The 19,751-nt window shown below is 39.1% G+C and overlaps 1 protein-coding gene across 4 annotated transcripts in view; it reads right to left on the reverse strand.

The window, feature by feature from the left end:
* Positions 1 to 19,751, reverse strand: part of Ror (Tyrosine-protein kinase transmembrane receptor Ror) — a 235,420-nt gene that overhangs the window by 194,926 nt on the left and 20,743 nt on the right. The gene's annotated exons all lie outside the window — the stretch shown is intronic.

Below are 19,751 nucleotides of genomic sequence, written 5' to 3' on the forward strand. Positions count from 1 at the left end.
AACTTCTCCACGCCGTTATTCGTCGTTCAATTACGCGAAGATGAAGAGAGAAAGATACCAAAGAAACGAGAGACACCGTCATGCCCCTCAGATTTTATAAAGGAAACCTACAACAAGATTTTAATTATGTTTCTCTTCAGAAATAGCGTAATCATTCTTGCGCATTTAAAATAATAATCACGGAATGGAATAAAATTCTTGATTTTAAATCCTGTTCTCTCTCTCTCTCCGCTCTATTTGTATATTCTTGCATCTGACATAATTAATATATTACAAGCTTTATGTTTTAAAAATTTATAATTCTGATTTGTTTCAAAATACTAAAAATTATATGCATGATTACTTACAAAAGTTCTACTTTAAATTAGAATAAATAAATTTTTGGCAAGAAGATAGTAATTTTTTCAAAATTTGTGCCGAATTTTAGCAACACACACAGATATATAAGAATAATTAATCGACATTATTAATACTTGCGACATCTGATATATTTAACGCAGTTAAGACACGGAAGTATCAACTCGTTTAATTACCGCTCACGTAATCCGCGCTCGTGAGAGTTGCAACTAACAGCGGCGAATTTAAATAAAAAACGTCTGCGTCATTCGAGCGGACTCTCCGCGAGCAACTGGGAAGAGCCAGTTGGTCCGCGTACGAGTGCCGGCGACGAGGGCGGGAAGGAAGATTGCCGGTGCAATTAAAATGCAAATCATCCCTTTTCCCGCGACCCATCCGCTAGACCATCTTTCCAGGAGGTCTCTGGTCTTCTCGCGTCCTTGCAACCCTACACCATAATGGTAACGCCGTCACCGATTAACTTGGAACTAGTTTAGGAACGACTCGACTCGACTCGGCTCGGCTTCGCTCGGCTGCGCGCAGGCACACAAGGAGCAAGACTCGGGTCTTTGTCTCTCTCGCAAAGTGGCACGTAAATGGAAGATGGTACGCTAATACGGTCTAACATCATTTGCAAATGTCACTGCGAGACGTGCTCCCGGCATCCAGCGCGAGGTACGTGAGAGAGGTGAGCCACGTCTTATCGTACGAGAAACAGACTTCAGACCGCGACGAATATGGAGATTATAATAGAAGCTTCTACGATTGCTTTAATATTATAAGACGGAAAATTCCATAATCCGTATTGATTTTCAGTAACACGTTCTCGAAATGTAATTAAAAGTAAGTGCTAAGTGATTCAAAATACAGGCTAAAATATGTAGGGATCTCGAAATCAATGTAAAAATATTTAACTTTTCACTTATTTCACATATCAATATGATCCAAATAATCTTCAGAAATCCTGTCACAGCAAAAGCTCGAATCTGATAAGATTATCCTCGTATTTCAAGATTTTCGTATTTCTGGCGCGCCGCTACTGGGGCGAACAAATCGTTATCCAGATGAGTATGCAGATTAATCGCGAGGCAACGGCAATATCTCTGTCATCTGTCTGCGAGATAACTGCGGAATGCGGACAGGCCGGAAGTAACGTCGCATTGTCTTCGTGGAAATAGCGTGGAACAAGATGGAAGAGACAGTACCTTAATGGCCTGATTTCATTTGCAAATGTCATCAAGAATTTTCACTCTGTCTGGCAGAAACGTCTCGCGCTTCTCATGCGAAATGATAAGCGTAATAATAATACTGTGTAGCATAATTCCCACTAACGCATGCTACTTAATTAATTATGTGGAAAAGCTCTTTTGTCCTTCTTTAATTTGCAAATTACAAAATGCGGCATTACGTTCCGGTTTCTGCAAGTGTATCCATAAAGATATTACAAACTAATATTTGATGCAAGAGTGACATTCACTCTTCAAGTTGCGTATGATTATAGTGGCGTTTCAAAGAAACAAGATTTGAAATTTTAATTTAAAATTTTAATTGCGATGTTCATTAAAAATATTTAATAGATTTTGTGTTTACCACACCTGATTTTCGAATAAACTCCTTAAATATTAACACAATGTAAAATATTTTACGTTAATTTACTAGAAAAAAGTCAGTGTTCTTGTCAGAAGAAATATTGAGTTTAAAATTACTCTACTCGGTTTTAAAGAATTACTCGATTTTCAATTTGCATAAGTTCACAAATCGACTTCATCAAAATTAATATTGTTTCATTACGCAACGCGAGTTATTTTTAATCTCAAAAGGACATAGCTGATAATACCGACGAATGCGAATTGTTTATTTATCAGATGGACAAACAATATACGACATGCGCGCGATATACGCAATTCCGTTTTCTAATTAAAGATTGATCATCAGCCAGTATTTATAAATATAAAATCATCAGATGATTATTTGCGTTGTTGTAATAGTCATCGAGATAATAAGCTTTAATTATACGCTTCGTAAATCTCCTGTAAAACGCGTCAATATATTATCAGAACATTGACATGACAATTCAGATTTTTACAAAAGAACGGTTCAATAAATGTCTAAATTACCAAATTCCATGGAGCTATAATTCTCTGTCTCGACAATTTTCTTCGGAAAAAATATGCATAAGATTTTAAATTCTACATGTAGCAAATTAATACTAAAAATAAATAAACAAATTCATTAAAAATTAAAAGTTGATATAAAATAATTGAATACATAATATCGTTCATTATTATAAATGCATTTGCATCTCTAAACGCAAATGTTAATAATTGACACAAAACCCTATGAAATATTCCAATTACAGATAATTTGATAATAACAACGATATAACTGCAGAAATCATACAATTCAATTCGCTTTTCTATTGTTAGGCACGTGAAGCGCAAAAGAACGAGTATGAACAGGCAGTGACTACGAGTATTAAGAACTCTAGCAAAACGATATACGAGAAAAGAATTCGACGGCAGTACGGCACGTCTAGTGCCTTCGAAAACTTCGGTGGAAAAAGCTCAGAGGAAAAAATGTCAGGGACGCGATTGGCGTAAGTTTCGCCTGGTAGAAATTTCAAACACTCTTTGGATTCGCGAAAGCTTTCGTAAGAATCCGCGAGTTGTCTCCGTCTCTGCTGTTTCCCCGTCGCTTTGCATTATGCACTTCCAAAAGTTTCACGAACCTTTAACTTGAACAGCGGACTCTTTACCCCGGACAGAAATTTCGCGTAAGTTCCATTACGTTTTGCGCGATTCCACAATTACTCTCTTGCAGTATAACCGAGTTTTATTGCCGAACTTTTAAGATTTAAGAATAACGAAGCCTTTTGCGCGCAGAAACCGGACAAGAGAATAAACTTCTCCAGCTTTTGTTACAAATTGAAACCTCGTGAAAAATTATATATATAAGTCCCCGAAACCGAGCTCTCTCGTAATTCAAAACAATGTAAATGTAATTAAAATATTTTTAAATAAACCGGAAAAATCGGAAACATTTTTATAATTAACTTCTTAAAACTATTACGACGCTTCTATTATTTTATATTTCCAGTCTGCGATCAATTCGGCAGGAAAAATGCGCTGCTATAGCAAAGTTAATAAATATTCCAAAGTAATAAATATTCATGGCTGTGTGAGTTAAGAAAATTCTAAATCCTAAATTGGATTCCACCGAAATCAAATCATGTATCGCGATTTCGTCTTTTTGCCAAGCAAACAAAATAACCAGGGAGTTGTCAGCCCCTCCGGACAGAAAACTCAATATTCCGGCTTAATAAGCAGGAAATATTTGCTCGTGTTATATGGCCAGGTAATATTCCGTAGTATGCGTTTCATGTGAAACTTTTTGCGAGTTTTTTTTGTCGAAAAATAAGCAGAAATGGCATATTGGCGGCTTTGCTTACCGAAACAAAAAGCTAGATACATTGTGCATTTCGCTTATAGCATGACATTTAGGTCGCTTTACAGGGTCGCTTTTTTTAAAATTCGCATTATTAAATATTATCGAAAATGGAATTACACATACCGCCATAAAGCGAAAATAAGTCGAAATAAATGGGAGAAACAAAATACAAATGTACTATAATAATAAAAGGCTGAACAAAATTAATCCGAGCTTATTCGATTAATTACACATACCGCCATAAAGCGAAAATAAGTCGAAATAAATGGGAGAAACAAAATACAAATGTACTATAATAATAAAAGGCTGAACAAAATTAATCCGAGCTTATTCGATTAAGCAGCACTTACGACTAAAATTTATTACAGTTACCACAATATCTGTAAATTGTAAATATCCGATTATTTCTATAAAGAAATATATTTTTAAAACAAATTTATTTAAATAAATATAGTTAAAATTGACAAATACATTTTTGCACCGCATTTATTATAAAGTAGATTATTTCGACTGTGCCATAAAGTACAGCGACTTATGAATAGGCTTTATAGATTGCAAGACGCGCCACTCTTTTTAGCATTTCCATTCGAGAGAAATGCAATTTTCTCGAATAACGCCAATATATACAAGACTGCAATTCGATCGCGAAAAATATTTCGACAGGCTTTCAGCGCTTTCATTTCCAATGCTCGGCGTTTCAAATTTACTATAATATCGTCCGAGAAACTCTAGAAGGCGAAGGAAGAAAAAGGAACGTAGAAAGAGAATGCGAGAGATCGGCGTGAGGAGAATTAAAAGGATACCGATGAAGTGGTTGCGCCACTCCACGTCCGATCGAAAGAAGTCTCATCAACGGAAAAGCTAATTATCACTGCTTTGTATTCAGCGTGCGATGCGCTGCGAGAAGGAGATATTTACTGCGGAAATATATTTCCCTTTCCAATAAGAAAAAGTCGATGCGATAATTACATCAAATTAACAATCCCATGTTTGAATTATAACTAAAAAATTTTTACCAAAGATGCCAGTACGCAATATTCCGTACGAATGTGTGTATGTGAACTAACACCATCCTGATATAGTCACCGGCAAGCACAACGTTCTGCAGAAGTGATAAATCACGCGACGCAGCAAGTGTTGTATGAGATAAATGGATTACCCGAAACACCGCGGTTTAATACGCCGTAAATCAATTTCGCAGCGTAGATGTTTTTCGATCGGTCTGGAATCGAAGTCAAATTATTTGCATTAATAATGATTAATTTCTCTGCACGTAAAACGGTTATCTTACAGCAAAAAATCTGACACTTTTAAACAAGACATCTCGGCAATCTGATATATTGTCAATTTAATTCTGATATCGAGTGATTCATCATCAATAAAATATAATTTAGCTTTAATATTTCCCGATTATACGCATAGAAAAAGCACGTATAAAAGTTATATTTTATTGCAAATTTAAACAAAACATATTTTTAATTAAATATAAATAATATATAATATAAACGAGATTAATACAAATATATATCTAACATACGCCTTTCTTTAGTAAATGTTAAAATTTCTCGGGGAATTCGAAAAGACGTCGTGAAAAAAATTGAAGTTAATTTTCTTGTCTGGGGAAATGAAAAATGTCAGAAGCAGAGAAACAGGCACGAAACGGGCTTGCGTCTCGTATGAGACCCCGACTAGGCGCAAATTGAGTCGAGCTAACGATCGACGGTGACAAAACGTTTCGGGTGCTCCGCCGCGCCAGAACGGGTTTGCTCGCACTCATTAATAAGCAAGAAAAAGGAATCCTCCGTTTCCGGAGCACTTTTAACGATTCTCCGCCCCTTTCGTTCCGAGGATCGAGCGTCGCGATACGAAATTAGCCCGGGGGGAAAGGTTGTTCGGGGGGACCGAGGGAACAAGAAGCGAAATAGCAAACGCGTTTGTGGCATTTGTGCCATGCGAACTGTGCCTAAATATACATACACGCGCCTATCTAGACACGCGTATTTACTCTCACACGCGTTTAACAGCGCGCTAACGCGGAGGAAGGGCCCATCGCGAAAACGAATGAGCGTATAAATCAGCGGTAACGATCGTTCCGCAAACAGCTCGTGAGGCTAACCAGTTTCCAAATTAAATAAGTCCACACCGATGACTATCTCGGTCATCGAAATGCAGAACGAAGGCATGCGTGTACGAGCGCATAGTTACGTTAGTATGCGCTAAAATATATACCCCAACATACATTTATTTATTTCAATTTCGAATCCCCGAATTTCGAGATCCTTTCTGGTAGAAAATCTGACTTTAATTTAAATTTTATTTTAACGTATAATTGTAAACTTGTAATTGAAAATCAGAATCTTAATCCTAAAATTGGATTTTCACTAAACTAAATTTTATTTGAAACAAAGTAATATAGCATTTTATAATCTGCATATTTTGCTGTAGAGAATGTTTCTTTGATAAATTTCTGATTTTGCTCATTTGAATGTTGGAAGTTGAAAAAAGCTATGAAAATCCACAATTTTTTAAATTCACGATTTTCATAATCCAAAATCAACTTTATATTATTCATAGAGTGAACACAAACGAAAATCCAAAAGATCGACAAATCTGGGATATCGTATGCATCGCTTTAGTATGCAGCGAGCGCATCCATTTATACGGCAACGCGTTATTCTTGCGCGGCACGGTGTTCCCATGGCCGTCGTCGTAACCCGTCCCAAGGATTCGTCCTGCTTAGCATACAACAGCAATAAAGGCGAGATTTATGCGTTTGATACAATAACCGAGAAGATTCCGATCGGTTCGAGCTGCAACAGCTGGTCGGCTTCTTCCGCGGCCGCCGTGCCGCCGACGCCGTGCGCCGCCGGGGCGGCGTCACGTGTGTGTGCACGGGCTAAACGGTTCGCACGTGCACCTTCAATAACTAGACTTTCCGGCCCTCGCCAGGTAGTTACGAAGTTTCCTACGGAATTAACCGTGCGACGTGTTGAGACGTATAAGCTTTCGTGGAACGTCGGCCGACGCGTGCAAAACTAGCTACGGCAACAGCGATACAGAGTTGCGAAACATTCGCGGAATTTGCGGCGACGAAGTTGGATAAATATATAAAGAAAATCCGATATCAATCAAAAAATACATATAAAAGCAAAAAGTGTATTATTTTTTTTAAATAGCATAAGAAAGCAGAAGAATATTATGCAAAATTAATGTGATATAACTTTTATATTTGTATCATAAATGATGCGCGCGATTCTAAACCTGTTCTCTGCTCTGACAGACAGCTATATTATTTTTTTTCTACACTTGGATTCGATAGAGTTTCCGATTTGTGTTACTACGTTACTATACAATTTGTGTAGATGTGTGTATACGTCATTTAAACGCTCCCCGAAAAGGGCCAAGAGACATTTTTTTTGGTCCTTTTAACACGCGCGTGTTCTCTCTCGTGTCGACCACACGCTGTCCCGCGAAACTCAATTCGAACGGGCGCGCGTTCGAATAGCCGCGCGTGCATAAATATCGCGTGCGCCGGAGAGAAAACCCGAGCGAATGCTTTTTGCGCGACCACTGCGGCGTGATACCTGCGTAGCAGCACTCCGCGTAATTGTAGCGGAATAAACGCGACTTCGCTTTGCATATACGATCCACCGAGAGACGCGTTTGACCGTGCACGGAGATCGTCGCGCACGTTCGATGCGCGTCGAAATATTTGCTCAGACGAAAAATAACGAAAGGGCATGAAATTTATGTCGACGCGACGCCGGGTCGTACGGTCGTTTCAAAATTTACCTTCGAAACTTCAACAGAGTGCGCTTGATTGATTAAAATAGCTTTCCGCTGTGAGCTACGCGAAATTACGTTCACGTGGATACACTTTCTATCGCGCATAGATTTTCAATTATGTCAATTGTATTGATAACGAAATGAAGAAATTGCTTTTTATTTCATATTTTCTAAAGATATCGCTCTATTATAGAAATAAGACATTTTTCAAGCAATGGAGGTGTTAATGAATTCTGCAGTTTTGTGTTGAGAAACACAATGTGTTTTAAACACATTTAAGAATTTTGATAAAGAAAAAGTTTTTCATTTCCGATAGAATTATGCATATTATCTTCAAAATCATGTTCAAAAGCTATTGCGCTATATGTTGCTCGTAATATAGGAAATATTACTTATGCCATGTACGAATATGTATCACTCAATAGCAAAAAACTCATCGCGTGCGTTAACCCTTCGCTGCCATAGGATATATCGATCGCGTAGGACGTAGAGAACCTTTTACCAAGGATGTATCATACGCTATAAATAACAAGGTACTTTTAAAAATTGAAACGATCATCGCACAAAAAAATGGAAAGACAGAATGTTCTGTTAAATATTTTTAAAAAAAAGTATTTAAAAAATTGTTATAAAAATACTAACAAAATTATACTCAAAAAGCAATAAAGAGATTGGATTAAAAAAAAAGTACGATCATTGCATATGCGTGAAATAAATATAATATCATGACGCATTTAAGCGCTTCGAATATGAAATGGACGATGCGACTGTATCTTTCAACCCATCAATTTCTGATGCGGATTATACCAAACGAATTCAATGAATTATGTTAATCCGCCGACTAAAGACTCTGTCGCGTGACTCCTCAAACCTCGTACCTCGTCGTCGCTCAAACGTGAACAGCTTTGATAAGGTTTCATTCTCCTCTTTACTTCCGCGGACGAACGCAGAAAGAAATCGAATCACTCGGCCGAGCCGCGTCGTGAATCCTAATTTGCATTTATATCGATTGCATGCCATAAACGAAAATATTAAATCCATTTTCGCGAGTGAAGAAGAGAGAAAAACTCGCCCACGCGCCGCCACGTCCGACGCGCTTTATTGCGACGCTCTGTGAAAAAATCAATCGTGACGTGACGCGTCGTGAACGTTTGTCTTGCGTGAGTGGTTCAACAGTTTTACAAATTGTGTTTATTTATTGCAGTCCTCGCTACTTTCAACATTACACGCGATTTTTGTAGGAAGTGAATCAGTGACCAAAAACTTGTACATTAATTTACCATTAATATGTTAATTATTCAAGGTTTAAAAAAATCATTAAAGAACAATTAATAAACAAATCTTTATATAGAGATTGATTCATATAGATATCTTAATCAAATGTAATACTTTGTTCAAACAATATCTAGAAATATACGTATATTGGCTTTTCCTACAATTTTATCTCTCGATTCTTCTTCGAAAATGATCTCAAATGTTTTATAGCATAATATATTAATATGGAATATTCTCTATAAGTTTCACGTAATCTCAGGAAGTTACAATCTCTAACGAATTAATTAGTCGCGTTTTATGCTGTCTATTCTATAACAAGCATAATTGGATGGGAATTACGTTGTAACGAATAATATGTGTAAGTTCATCGACCGAGAGGAACTGGGATTAAATGTAACATGTCATATACCTACATGCACTTTAACGAACCATTCATTATAACTCGGCTCGTTAACAGGAATCAATAATTACAATGAATGCATGCGCATTTAATATTCATACAGTATGATGTCACAGTCCCTTTGTCAGCGTACATCTGAATAATGACGCAATGATAATCCTCAAACGTTATTAGACGCCTGCCCAAATGCCGAAAATCAATGATCATGTATGATCAGTTCATTAATGCAAAATAGCCAAACTTTTTTAGCCAAATACGGCCAGTATAAATAAATAGAAACAAATTAAACAAAAATGTTAAAAGTATTAATATTCACAACATCCGTAAATAGAGAAATGATCATTTCAATATATACATATGCAAATAATCCTCTCCCGACCACAAAAATACGGCTTACTTCCCGTACTGTTAGCGTTGAAGAGCTTTAATTAGAATATCACGAGCCGTGCGTGACGCCGCTGAGAGAAAGTTTCGGTGTTCCCTAGCGTGACGCGAGGGTTTCGTTATCCTGACGTGCGCGCCCACGTAGATACCGCATTCCTCCGGAATACAACAATGCTATCGTCTCGTCACGTTGGCATCGAGCGTGTGGATTTAGGACTGATACAGCGCGCGAGCCGACTTTAATATGCATGAAATACGCGCGGGCGCATCTTAAGGCGCCACGAGACCACGTGCGATATGCGCCTATAAGAGCTTAAGAGTCTCCCACCTTTCCTGCATGATACTTAAGATCCTGTATATAGGGTATCACACACTCGCCGGATGTTCTTTCATTCGGAAGTTCTATACCGATGATTTGTCAGAATTATTATTTAGAATTCTTTACAAATGACTTATCCCTTTGTCAATAGAGACCCATTATTCCGTGCACAAGCGTTTAGTGTTTAAATATTAAATATATTAGCAAATAATAAATTTCAATCAAATATTAATCAAAAATTAAAATTAAAAAACAACTAAAAAATTAAACTAAAAAACAACGAGATTGTGTTATGAAACAAATAATAAGATGTTAAATTAATGTCTCTACATTGCCGGAGCAGTATTAAATTGATCTGCAACAACTTTACAGTTGAAGTAGTAGGTTTGAGACACCCTATATATCCCGTAAGACGGCGCCCGACCGCTTTAACGCCGTGAATCATCGATTTACCACGGACACACCTCCCCATCACGTTCACTGTGTTTTTTCTGTTCCACGTGTTTCGTCGATCAACGTGTGAAATGCGTGCAGCTCCCTGTTACTCCACGATATTTTAACGTCTCGTCAGGGCCAGGATATTTCTTTTCAATACCCGTTCGAATGACACTTCAAATTATAGCTGTTACGAAGTAAATTAAAGAGGCGGTGTCTCTTCAAAGACATGTCGGCCTCAAGAAAGTTAATAATTGTATCGTTATCGAATATCACTTGATGAGTGGATAAACTCGTTTCATATAGCGTAAATTTTTTTTTTTTTTTAATATTGTCGATTAATATTTTTATAATTTGTAATTAAAATAGCGTTATTATAGCGATATTTCTGTTATAATTTCCTCAAAACTGATAAGAATTGTAGTAGAATATTCTTAACGTTAATTTTTTGTAAAATGGTTGAACCATCTTTAATTGAACTTCATAAATAAGTCGAAATATAACACAATTATATTAAAACTCGCAATAATGCTGAACAAACAAAGTTAAAGTAATGCATGCAAATATCCTTCTAGAGTAATAATAAATGGAATCTCAAAGTTGAGTATTACGTCGAAGTAAGATTCATAAGTAAATTCATAAAAGCTAAAATTCCGATGAAGAAGCTAATCCCCGCTGCATTATAGAAATACTAACATTTTGCCTTTGCCGAGATATAATAACACAATGGAACGCATTACGATACAACCGTCGTCTGTTCGGCACTGATAGGATTAAACCGTGGCTCAGTACCAAATTAACGTTTACGACAGCCTGCCATTCGAGCCTGCCTAGCTTTAAGCCTAGCATACGATCCATTCAGAAGTGCCATTATCGCTCCAAATTCCCGCGAATCGAAAGATGTATTATCTGGACGCGCTTTAAATACAATTGATCGTTACATCGCTCGCGTCTATAATTCAGGGAATAATTGTGCAGAAATGTAATTTATTTAAGCGCGCCGTAGTATCAAAAAGCATTAATAATTTATCTAATTTTAATGCAATAAAAAAGAGCAATTGTATTTAGCGATGTTAGCAAAATTAAATTAAATATGCTTGTAAGATGTTGACGTGTAATATTATATTTTTAATTATACAAGCAATTAAATATTAAGCCAAGCTACATTATTAACTGCACGCAACTCTATAAGGTAAACTTTGAAACTTTTCTCAATCTGCAGCGATGACTGGACTATAATTACTGAAAGACACCATAATTATAATACGGTCGTAATTATAGCAAAGTTAAAAGCCCGCCCTTTAAAGAGAGTGTAATATCGGGCTGTAAAAATAACTATTTACATCCAGCAGTGGCGGTAAACGAGTTTTTTGTCTGAGATTCGAGTTCATCTATTACACCCATCTTTCAATCCAATTCACTCGCGGTTGCTAAATATATTTCGTATGCTTTCAGCCCTATACAAGACTTATATTAACGCGCACTGAAACGCGCCAAGCTGTTCCACGCTTCGCGTAAAAACAAAACAGAAAAAAATAGGAAAAAATTAGCACATTGGACTGAATGTAGTGGAGCCAGTAACTGCACCTGAGCTCGGTGTATATCCCACCGTGATGCACACACAGCGTCCGCTTATATGGCAACGCGGATAATACGCCCTACTATATCAGCGCCGGCACCACTTGCGTCCGTGTCATTTACATATGTTGCGACGCGTCTGGCGTACGACAGTTCCGTAGACAGCGAAACGAGATATCGCGAATGCGCGAAAAGAGTGGCTTTCCCACCCTCCCGGCGCTTTCTCTCTCCCCCCCTCTCTCTCTCTCTCTCTCTCTCACCCTCTCTCACTCGCACTCTTCGCGCGCGTTTGTGTCTCCGCCGTGTTGCGTTTATGGACATCGAGAACTCAGGCACCTACTCGTGCACGTTCGCGTTACGGGAGTAACCCACCTACCACGATGCGATTATCCACGTCTGCGGATGAGGTTCAAGGGCTACTCGACCGGGATTTTAGCTCCTCCACAGCTGAATACGTCGTAATTGGTTTCTGCGGCGACACCCCCGACTCAACCGTCGAGAGCCCGCCGACCGGTTTCAATATCAGTTGATTCGCGGAGCAAACGTCGCTCGTACCGCAGCCGTGACCGGAAATCCAGATGCGCATTAAGATTTGATAACATCTACCCGCGAAAAGAAACTCTCTTAAAGGTGTATATCTCGTTCGGCGTGTAGACACCCACGACAGCCGTGTAGATAGCACATCGGAGTTCCGTTATTGAAATCCTGTGTTGTGACATTTTATTTTACTCTTACTACTTGCCACGCAAATATGTATATATATGTGTGTGTGTGTGTAGGATAATGAAATCGGAAATTTTCAATGCTTGCATCGATTTTGTAACACTCTAGACTTCAAAAATATGATGTTACCGAATAATCAAACGCGTCAAGTGTATTGTTAATAAATTAGATTAAAGCAATTAAAAACATCGTAAAATTCTCATTTGCATACGCCTCTTGCAACGCTTGAACTTTACAAGCGACGCGATGTACTAATATTAGCTTCGCGAAGTTTAAATTTAATCATTTGCATAGCATAACCTTGTTGCACAACTTTAAATATCATTTTAAACTTGCTTCGATAATGGAGCTTATAACCGTGACCTAATGGATTACAATTTCAAGAATTATGCAAAAGTAAGAATTTAATAAACGACAGATGTTGCTAAATCGAATATTTCTGAATAATGTTGATTATAATACCAATCCAACATTCTAACCGAATTACGTACTTGCTACAACGCAATGTCCATTTGAAATAAATTTATTATTTTGCACACGCTGACTTGAAGAAATAGCGTCTCCGAAAATAAACAGTTATCGCAATTTAGTACCAGAAGTACTTGCCGCCGGCAAATCTTCGCGCGATGTCCGGTGTGAGCAGAAATTAATTACGAGTCGGGAGATAAATTAATAAACCCTTTTAAGGCCTGAACACCTGGACAGCGTAATAATTTGCGAAGAAAAATATGCAGCGCGAAAGATCTCGGGGAGGAGAAAAAGGCAGAGCGAAAGAGTCTCTGAATGGTACCCCGGGGAACCACTAAAGTGTTTTCGTGACGAAAGATTTTCGGGGAAAAAGGGAACGAGGAAATCCTCGTGGTTTCCATGTTATATATATATAGACACGTGTCAGCACGCACGCCTGCTCGCGCGCGGCTCGGCCGTGTGAGGCTCGGGGTTCCTTCCTTACGGAGCAGCACGTAGCGATTCATGGGGTTCCTTACGAGCTGCCTGACCAAAATTCATCCCCTAACATCCCTCCCGGGTCCCAAGATAGCTATCTGCCGCGGGGGTGCGAAGAAAAGCTAGAGAAAAGAGTGAGAGTGCGGCCAGGTATATCTCTAACACCGGCGGAATGTCGAAATAGTCGAGACTTTATTTACTCCGAGCTCAGAAAGAGGCATTACTCTTCATTACATAACGATAAACAGCGGGAAGGTGCACTCGCCGCTGACCATTTACCGAATTTATGTTTCTAATTTACTTTTTATTTCAACGTTTTCACATAAAATAACCATATCATATTAAACCAATTATCATATAGCATTGTAAATTAAAGTGGTTATAAATTAGTACATTTCTCACTTTAGCAATTATGAATTATCGAAACCCTCTCTCTCTCCTTTTCCATGCACATACCTGCACCGAGAATAAATTAGCTAGCAATGCGCATTTTCGCACATGGATTGCTCATAAATTATGTCCCCGCTACTCGAATTAACATGCGCGCTGCGTCGTGCGATTAATCGAATGGAACCAGGTGATTTGTATATTTATCAGAATTAAAAAAAGAAAAAAAAATACACGCCAACAATTTGCCACACGATTATTTCGCGCAATAACAGGTTCGGGCCAAACTCTCTTCTTTTTTTTTTCGGCCACTGATCGCAAGGCTAACGATCAGTTTCAATGAGCCGTAACGTAACAAATGGCGCTGCGACGATCGAATTCGCAATTAGTCGCGCGAGAGGCGAAAAGGGCTCGCGCCGCGCGAAGTCGCAGTTAGCGACCAGGTGTTACACGCTCGGTATTATTTTCAGGTCGCTGTAACGGTAACAAATGGCACCTGACTGGGCGCGCGATTAATCGCAGGAGACTCATTTAACGTCGCGTGCCTTCGAGAATTCGGGGCCGCCTTACCCAACACATTACGAATTCATATTTACTGTTAGCGAGATATATCACCCCGCCCTGGATACGCCCTGATTAATTATCCTAACGCGAATGCGGCAATGCCGGTCCCCGCGTGGATAATAACTGTAACATAAATCGCGTGATTCGCGCGTAATAGAAAACTTCTGCGCTCTACTTCAGAGAGCTCGCGAGACGCGTGAAGAGTGCATTCTCGTCGTAAATCCAGTGAAAAACGTCACTGCACGACTTGTGGCACATAAATATTTTTGCATATTTGTATTTTTTAATCCAACTAATTACGCGAGTTATCGTATACTCAGATACTTAAACTCTCGCGACGCATAGATCGAGAAGAATTTGATTTCTATTAGGATTGCGACTCTTTCGACGACGCTGTTCGCTCCTTTATAGACGCTTTCCCTTTTTTACTCCGAGCATCCCTGCTTTAACTCTATTACGATGCAGACATGCAGAAAGGAATCTCGAAAAGTAAAGGCGTTCTTACCGGAATAAGAAAGCGACGGTGCTTCGCGATGACCCGACTTTAAGCATTTTTCCGAAGATTGCGGTGAGATTTATCGACGAAAATAGGAAACTCCAAAATGTCCGGAGAGAGAAAGAGAGAGAGAGAGGGAGGGAGAGAGATGAGTCGGTGAAGGGCGTTGTCTCACGTGCGATATTTACGATCGCGTTCGGGTGCGTGAGACACGAGGAGGATCGACCGGAGGGCGACGAGGTCTACGAGGACGAGGAGGACGACATTCCGCAGTTTCGAGCGGACGTCGTGTACATAATACCGATGGCCCGATGATATCGGAAATTCTACACGGTACGAAGAGAGGAGAGAGACGCGCACGTCTTCATATGTACATACACGCATATGTATACATATCTAAGGCATAAGCATGTGATCGCGTTTCACCTACCGTCACCGCGGGGAAGTAACTTTATACCGGCAGGATATCGAGCCCTTGAGATCTTCCTCTCCTTAAATCGAGCGCCAAAGTCCCTCGGAAAGGATGGACCTACTCTAACCGCGATCTCTCGTGCAACGCCGAAATATTTACGAGAGCGATTACGTTGTAATTGGCGTCGCTTAAAAAATTACCATCTAAATTCTACGGACAAGCTGACGATGGTGCTTGCGTGATGAAAATACATGAGAGGATGTTATATGTGCACGGAACGTGTCTTGTGAAGAATTTGTATCGCGTTGTTTCTTCAAAAATGTGAAAAAAATTCTCTTAAATGTCGCACGTGTAAAAAATAACTATATTCGATGATAACATAATATCTGAATCCTGAAACAAGAAACTAAGAAATCTTTCTATACAAAAGAAAAAATATGAAGTATGCTTCCTTCCAATAAAAGTTTAAATGTCTATAAATTTTTCATTGAATCTGTTAAAGCTAAGGCCAGAATTATTGACACATCTTGTACGTACAATATAGAACATTTGTTCTTTTCAAGTGTTCAACTTCGTAAAATGATCGAGTTCGCTGCTTTAGTTCGAAACTTCATCAATATAAAGTTTTGTGGACGTCGACAAGAATATAAGTCACTCAAAATGTATAAAGATAAAGAGCTTAAAATATCGCGAACGCCGAGCTTAATTCACGTCTTGAGGAATCGAATGTGCCGAGACCCGGCAGGATGAGAACTATATTAGCGCGATCTCGTTGCGAGTAATCGGAGATGCGCAGACCGGAAAGTAATGCCGCGTTCGTGCAACGAAATATACGCTTCCATAAGCTCGTAAACGGATTTACGTTGATAACACGCTACAGCCGGGACGAGGATAAGGATAAGGTCCTGCCACGCAGTTTACCATTCGGCAGGCGTCCCGACAGCGAAATTGGCGATAGCACGTGTGCAGAGTACCAAAATGGAATCAAGGGAAAGCGAGAGTTCTTAAACATTACGCAACAGGACCGAAGAAAAGGGACGAATAGCGCACCGGATGAATGGGCACGCCGTTTAAGGATAAAAGGCCGCGGGGCGAAATTGCGCGAACACAAAATCTGAGGAACTTTTCTATCAAAAGGCATCACTGTGTAAATCCTCTCTACAATTTATATAAAACAGTTAATAATATTTAATTAATTTTTTTTTTTTTTAGAAATTTCAAGTAACATAAAAGATACCGTAAATGAGCTACATTATTGCAAAAAAAATGGCAAAATTTCCCGATGTTCGCCCGGACGTGCAGTTGCCCATCGAAAAAGTAGCTTACAAGAATAACAAGTAATATGGCGCGGAAGTAAGATTCACGAAATTTGTTCCGAAACTCGATAAATACGCGAGATAGGACGATGAAACGGACGGAACGAACTCCGGAATAACGGAAGAAACGGCTGGAAAGATCTGCTCGGTGGTTAACTTCCATTTAGCGAGCATGGAGCGAGCGCGCGAAGTAAACTTCGTAAGCGGTAAAAACGGTCTACCGCAAAAGGGGGAGAGAATTTCAAAAGGAAAGGTAAACCAAAGAGGTCCGCGGAGTCAACTCTCCCGTAGTAATTACTGGTTCTCGGATAACAAGTAACTACGGGAACGGTACTGTAATTTTCAGGAAAAAGGACTTCGAGGGTCGAACCATGGTATTCTCTTTCAGAACATTTTATTACTGAGAAGATTGTGCCGGCTGATAGACGTAACAGTGTGTAAGAAGGCGGAGAAAGGAAAAAAGAGAAGAACGAAAGAGACAGGGGTTACATTCTACCTACCCAAACACATGTGTCCTGAAAAAGTGTCATAATGCACAAAAATTCTCGTCGGATTGTAAAACGGATTTTCCACGTAAATATTGTGCGTTTCTTTGCAATCACAAAAAATTATAAAGATAAAAATTCGAATTATCGCTCTAAAGGTTGAGAATAAAGAATTTCACTTTATACGAATGATGATGTCTCGCACAACAGAGAGATCTCCGAGCATCAACCGAGCCCATTTCGATGAAAATGCTAATAACTAAACCGGTCAGAGGATTATATCGTTTTTGATAACGGAGAAGAGTCGAGAGATTAAAGAAGCACGCCGTAACACCATGCGCGGGCGATAAATAGAACGAGCGGCGCGACAATATTGTGTTGTCATTATGGCGATGCACCGCTTCGCCACCCGAAAGGACCGCCGTGAGTGGAGAAGCGTGCGGTTTACAGCTCTTGGTGGTCAAGCCACACGAGTGGCAGAGAGTGCGCAGCCCTCTCGTGAACCGACGTGAGAAAGAGCGCGCGATGCGATCGGGCGAGAGACCGGTTTCACGCGTGCACAAGGAGAGACGATCGTGTATCTACTACGTTGCTCGCATACGAGTCCTCGTTTTCGTGTACATAATTGAATTCAAGTACACCTCGAGAGAGTACATACAGTGTAGCGCTGTTAATGGCGTTGAGGGAGAAGCGTGTAAATTTATAAAAAGGTGGAGCGTTAGTCGTCAGTTCGTTAATTTGTTAGTTGAGACATCTCGTTCGTAAGAATTTAAATCAAAATTTCGGTCTCGCTGTTGTCTTAAATAAATACACGCTCGAATGAAACTGATATAACGTAATGCAATTATAATTGCAAAAATAAATTGTGAAAAAAGATCGGTCCAATTTAATTCTTGATCAATAAAAATTTCAACAAAATTAAATGTTACCTATCTTACAATTTATTTTGTATCATAATGTAATATTTCGTACATTATTATTAGTTTCTCGTCATATAAAAAACAATGCAATCTTTTTTTATTTTATAGACATGCGATGATTGTGCTAGAGTTACTCGTACTTCTTGATGAGATCTAAGAGCAGATACATCAAGGGCCATGTCTGGTTCTGAAGTATCTATTACAGGTTTCAGGTTCGCTTTTATAGACAAAGTGAGGTGAGGATGGCATAATCCTATAGTCAAAGGTTATTCCACCAACAAAGTAAAAGACCAGTCGAGCGTTAATCAAAGATGGTTAAAAATAGAATAAATATCTATATATATCAACGTTCTTTAACCAATTTAGCCTATCAAAAATCACAGATATTAATATTATCCAATCTCGATACCGTTTTGTAATAATCGAAGAAAAAACGTTATGTCCGCATAAATTAATACATGTAATATCTACATAAATTAAGATAATCAGTGCAAAGCACTGTAAATTAATGTAAATAAAAATCAATGCAAAACGAGATATCAATATCCAGCTAATATCAAGCATGAAATATCAACGCTCGGTATCATGAGAAAAGTTTTGCTATTTCAAGTGAGCATTCCTAGGGTACACGACGGGAACGGGAACCTTCCCGACGCCATTAACATACTCCGTTGTGTCTAACACTTGCCGCGTTCGAGTATCCGCGCGTCGAGTCCCGAGACCGTACGCGTGCGTAATTATTCGCGTGAACAGTGGGTTCACGTATGTAAATGCGCTTTATATGCGTATGCATGGCTGAGCGTGTCGTTACTGCAAATTGCGTTCACGTACAAGCACGCGCGCACGCGTGTGTATGCAAGATTCGTCAGCCGGCGCGCACTTCCGTGTAATTATACGTGCTCTCGCGAGAATAACCGCATTACCGATAAATACCGATCATGGTCAGGCATGCACGCATACGCAAATGCATACCTTCGCCTCCTTACCTTACCAAACATCAGAAAACTGACAGATGTTGAAACGACGTAACGACAGATTCATCAATTATTGGTATCGCAATGTCAAAAGAGTTAAAAAATCTTTTCTCCGTAATTTATACCTTTATGAAAAAAGAATTTAAGAGCAAATTGCAATCTCATAAAAATTAATAAAATACAACGCTGTGTGTGCAACATTTATTGCTCGTATTCTTTTCTGTAAAAACTGCTCTAGATTTCATTACGTAAAGAGCGTTGATAAGTGCGAAGAAGTTGTGTTTAAGAAACCTGGATAGTCCCTCGATCCCTTTCCTTCATTTGCATATCTACCGTTAAAGGACTATCTTTTCTACTATGGTCCCTTCGCGCCTTTTTTCATTCTCACCAGAGACACTTAAAGAGAATTTCAAGCGGTTTCGGGGGAGAAATTGTAGCATTTATGAAAATATGGGGGAGCGGAGAACGAGCGTGTCTGCGGTAAAACAAAGATTATTCACTGTACAGAGCTTAAAATTTGTACACGAAAGCGCCGTTTAAATGAAAATGTAACACGCGATATTTCCATC

This window comes from Linepithema humile, chromosome 4, assembly GCF_040581485.1.
Source record: "Linepithema humile isolate Giens D197 chromosome 4, Lhum_UNIL_v1.0, whole genome shotgun sequence".
Lineage (NCBI taxonomy): Eukaryota > Metazoa > Arthropoda > Insecta > Hymenoptera > Formicidae > Linepithema > Linepithema humile.